Source organism: Notechis scutatus, chromosome 11 (assembly GCF_049901735.1).
Source record: "Notechis scutatus isolate UNSWTSFEM ecotype Mainland chromosome 11, rNotScu1.2, whole genome shotgun sequence".
Taxonomy (NCBI): Eukaryota; Metazoa; Chordata; class Lepidosauria; order Squamata; family Elapidae; genus Notechis; species Notechis scutatus.
Window position 1 is genome coordinate 3,291,278 of NC_142019.1, and position 5,203 is coordinate 3,296,480.

Below are 5,203 nucleotides of genomic sequence, written 5' to 3' on the forward strand. Positions count from 1 at the left end.
TTCTTTATGTACTTTATTTTTTCTTTACTGAAAGCATATGCACAAAAAACAAATTCCTTGTGTGTCCAATCACACTTGGCCAATAAAGAATTCTATTCTGTTCTATTCGATTCGATTCTATATTCTTCTTCTCCTCTCCTCCTGTCCTGTCCTATCCTATCCTATCCTATCCTATCCTATCCTATCCTACTCCATTCTATTCCCCATTTTATTCTATTCTGTTCTATTCCTAATCTATTCCTAATCTATTCTTATTCTATTCTATTCTATTCTATTCTATTCTATTCTATTCCATTCCATTCCATTCCATTCCATTCCATTCCATTCCATTCTAAATTAAAAAGCCCTCTAAAGGCTACTTGGGAGTTAAATGTTAAATTCTATTCTTCACAATCCCTGCTTTGTACCTTAGCAAGTGAACAGGAAGAATTGGGAAGCGCCTAACATGCCTTAGAATTCCCAGGGGTGTCCCTAACCAGCAGGACCCAATCCTCTTTTTACTACACACAAGGAGAACGTCACCCCCGCTTCCTAAGAAGCCCCCCAAAGCTGTCCATACATGCATGAATATGCATGAACGAAATCAACCCCCATCCTTTGATGCAAGATTTACAAGGCCAGATTGTGGTTCCCCTCTCTCCGGGCAACCTTTACAAGCAAAACAGAGGCGACAACGTGGTTGTGGGAAGAGAGTTGCTGTGTAGCGGTTGGAGGGCAGGAGGTGGTTAAGGACCCTGGCTCTCCTCCCCCCCCACCCCCCACCCCCCAGCAACTCTTGCAAGGCTCTCCAAAGCCCTGCAAACCATCCTCCCCTTCCGCCCTACTCACAGCGATTGCCACCCTGATGGCACGACCCTCTGCGAGGAGATGGGCCGGGAGGACCCAGCCAGGAGATGCCGAGTGCCAGACGGAGGCTGTAGGATCAGCCTCCCTGCAGGAGGTTCACCAGAGCATCCCCGAGCTGGCCGGCCTGCCTCGAGACAGAAACAAAAGGCTTTCCTTCGGCCAGCTGCTGCTGCTGCTCTCTTTGTTGTTCTCCAAAAAGCACCAGCCTGGTGGCCCAGATGGTTGTGCCCATGCTCGGTGCAGCTCTAGGCTGGTGGGGGGGGTGGAGGGTATCATGTGATGGTTCCCTGTCAGCAGACTGGAGCCCTGAAGTGGGTCTGCTGGCAAAGGAACAGCCATACACCAGGATCGGTGCACGCACGGGGGCGGGGGGGGGAATGCCCCAAAACAGCACCAGCCGACCTCGGTCGGATCAAGAATAGAATAGAATAAGATATTAGAATAGAGTAGCATAGATATTAGAATAGAGTAGAGTAGAGTAGAGTAGAGTAGAGTAGAGTAGAGTAGAAGAACAGAATAGAATAGAATAGAATAGAATAGAATAGAATAGAATAGAATAGAACAGATATTAGAATAGATATTTGAATAGAGAATGGAATGGAATAAGAATGGAATGGAATGGAATGGAATGGAATAGAATAGAATAGAATAGAATAGAATAGAATAGAATAGAATAGAATAGAATAGAATAGAATAGAATAGAATAGAATAGAATAGAATAGAACAGATATTTGAATAGATATTTGAATAGAGAATGGAATGGAATAAGAATAGAATAGAATAGAATGGAATAGAATGGAATAGAATAGAATAGAATGTAGAGGAGAATATAGAGTAGAATAGAATAAGAATAGAATAGAATAGAATAGAATAGAATAGAATAGAATAGAATAGAATAGATATTTGAATAGAGAATGAAATTGAATTAATAGAATAGAATAGAATAGAATAGAATAGAATAGAATAGAATAGAATAGAATAGAATAGAATAGAATGTAGAGGAGAATATAGAGTAGAATAGAATAGAATAGAATAGAATGTAGAGGAGAATATAGAGGAGAATAGAATAGATATTAGAATAGAATAGATATTAGAATAGATTAGAATAGAATAGAATAGATATTAGAATAGGATAGGATAGGATATTAGAATAGAATAGAACAGATATTAGAATAGAATAGGATAGGATGTTAGAATAGACAATGGAATGGAATGAGAAGAGAAGAGAAGATTATTTGAATTTAACTTTTGTCCTCCAGACTGAAGCACCATTGCTCATCTGTCCCTACCTGGAGGACATGACATGCTCAGAAGTCCATGCTGTGATGACCGGTGGCTTTGCTACCATTGCTGGTAGTGTGATGGGCACATATATTTCATTTGGAGTGAGTCTGATCATTGGTGGGATTCAAAAAATGTTTACTACCGGTTCTGTGGGCATGGCTTGCTGAGCATGGCAGGGGAAGGATACTGCAAAATCTCCATTCCCTCCCCACTCCTGGGGGAAGGCTATTGTAAAATCCCTATCCCCTCCCCACCCCACTAACCCGCTTTCCAGCTCCGTTCTCCTGCGCTGGGCAACCCAAAAAGACCCAGCCAATCAGCTGGGACTTGGGAGGCAGAGAATAGGTGGGGTTGGCAGGGCCAGTCAGAGGTGGGATTGGCCAGTTCTCCAAACTACTCAAAATTTCCGCTGCCGGTTCTCCAGAACTGGTCAGAACCTGCTGAAGACCCACCTCTGTGGCAGATGGTTGGTACAGATGGCAAGGCCCACAGACTGGGCTCTCTTTCCAACCTGCTGTGGGTTTTACCAGGATCCAGTCATGGCAGAATTCTCCCCAGGAGCATCTTCAGAGGTAGGAGGGAGAGATGCCCAAAGGGAACAGCTATATACACACACACACGATGCTCCTTCTAACATCTTATCTGACCATGATTCTGCCCGTATATGTTCCTGGTTTCCCCTCAGGCTGAAACCTCTGTGTTTTTAATGTGATCCACCTGAATTGTTTGTGATCTTGATCCCCTCCTGGGGAAAGGGTGAGGAGTCTAAGCGAAACTTTTTTGAAGTTTGTCCTGCAAAACCCCTGATGAGAAACGAAGGGCAGAAAAAGAAAGACAAATCTCTATCACTAGAGGTTGTCTTTGGGTTAAAAAACAAAACAAAACCCTAGAATGATTTTGTTTTGTTTCTTTTTTTGTCTTCCACAGCCTGAAAAAGTTTGAAAACTCCTCTAAAAAAGCTAAAACTCATTTTAAAATAGATTTTTATACCACAAGAATTGGAATGTCCTTCACATGAAGTGAGTTTATTCATTTATGAATGTGCTAGTTCAACATTTTCATACAGTTCAACCCCATTCTTTTTGGGCTGGGGCAATCAGACCCTTGCTTGCAGAATAATAGAGTGACAAAGAGTTGGAAGGGACCTTGGAGGTCTTCTAGTCCAACCCCCCCTCCTCCACCCTCTAGCAGGAAGCCCTATATCTTTTCAGACAAACAGTTGTCCAATCTCTTCTTAAAAACCTCCAGTGTTAGAGCATCCACAACTTCTGGAGACAAGCTGTTCCACTGATTAATTGTTCTTGCTGTCAGGACATTTCAACCTTAGTTCTAGGTTTCTCTCTTTGATGAGTTTTCATCCGTTGCTTCCTCAATAAAAGGATTGTTATCCATTCTGTGTTTCTGGTTGATAAGACTTGATTCCTCTCCCACCAAGACATTTGAATCCAGGGAATGGAGTGCCCTTTTGAGGGTTTTAATTACCCCATTTGGTCCCCTAAAGTCCATGGTATATATTGCACTGCTTTTTAAATGCTATATATTTATTCTTCTCTTCATCACATGCAGCTCAGAAACTTCCTTACTTTAGCAGATTTACAGAGTTGAAGGGACCTTGTAGGTCATCTCGTCTAAACCCGACCCACCCCCGCTCAAGCAGGATACCCCACACCATTTCTGACAGATGACAGTCCAGTCTCTTCTTGAAAGCCTGCAGTGATGAAGCTCCCACAACTTCCGAAAGCATCTTCTGTCCCATTGGTTGATTGCTCACTGCCAGAAAATTCCTCCTTATTTCCAGGTTGAATCTCTCCTTGATCAGCTTCCATCCATTATTCCTTGTCCGGCCTTCTGGTGCTTTAGAAAATAGTTTGACCCCCTCCTCTCTGTGGCAGCCCCTCAAATATTGGAACACTGCTATTCTGTCTCCCCTGGTCCTTCTCTTCCCTAGACTAGCCAGGCCCAGTTCCTGCAACCGTTCATCGTTGAATTGAGTTGGGCAGTCTTATAAATGTATGAAACAAAAAAAAATTACATTACGGTTTTTTTCTATCACCACTGTTATCTGAACAACTAGATCTTTTTCCATTGCAATGCTTGAAAGTTTGTGGCAGGTGTCACCTCAAATAAAATATGCCATCACTTCTTCTATTATATTCCACGCTCTATATTTTTACTTTTAGCGAAGAAGAAAACAGTGTTGACAACCAGTTCTATACAGTCAAGTAATTTCTTCTCATTTATGCTTGATACAGAATCACTAAAATAAAAAACCCAACTGGACACTGCCTGAAGTGTTTTGCAATTTAAAAATTTCCATCTCAGTAGAACGTTTCGCTTAGATGATTCCAAAATAAAAAGATGAGTTGAAATTGTAGCTTTTTTTTTTTTCCTCGTGCAGTTGGACAAATGCACTTCACATACAGGGATGGTGTGGATAAATCATGTTGTTTTCTTCTGCTGTGGCTGGAGGCAAGAGCTTTTTTTAAGCTCCCAAACTTTGCAGCAACTAAGGAGAGGACAGTTTTAATCATTCTCAAAATCTTCTTTCCAGACTTGGAAGCTCAAGAGCAGAGACAACTATGCCTCCCGTTTGAAGGTTTGGGGAAGGATTTTTGAAAGTTTCACGGAGCAAAACAGCCCTTTATATTCCTTGCACACAGCTGGTCATTTGCATTCTTTTAGGGCAGGGGTGGGCAAACTTTTTGGCTCAGGGGCCTCATTGACTTTTAAAATTTGACAGACGGGCCGCCACCTGGTGTCGAAATGCCTGTCATTACAAGTCAAAATCAAATGAATGCAATCATTCACATCAAACCTTAATTCTGTACCAATCTTCGGCGGGCCGGATTAAAAAGACCAACGGGCCGGATGTGGCCCGCGGGCCGTAGTTTGCCCACCCCTGTTTTAGGGAGTCATTGAGGCCACTGTGTCCTCAAGGAATTGAAATCCTTCCATTTCCCCCACCATCCAGTCAGAGCTGAAGAAGCTCCTTGGATGAGAAGCGAAACATCTTCAAAGAAAAACAAGAAAGTCCAGTTGCCTCTTGAAAAAGCACCTTTGGGACAACCATGTC

At 42.5% G+C, this 5,203-nt stretch overlaps 1 long non-coding RNA gene across 1 annotated transcript in view; it reads left to right on the forward strand.

Annotated features, from left to right (window-relative positions):
* LOC113425338 (uncharacterized) overlaps positions 1-5,203 on the forward strand; it is a 370,548-nt gene that overhangs the window by 326,590 nt on the left and 38,755 nt on the right. The window lies entirely within an intron of this gene.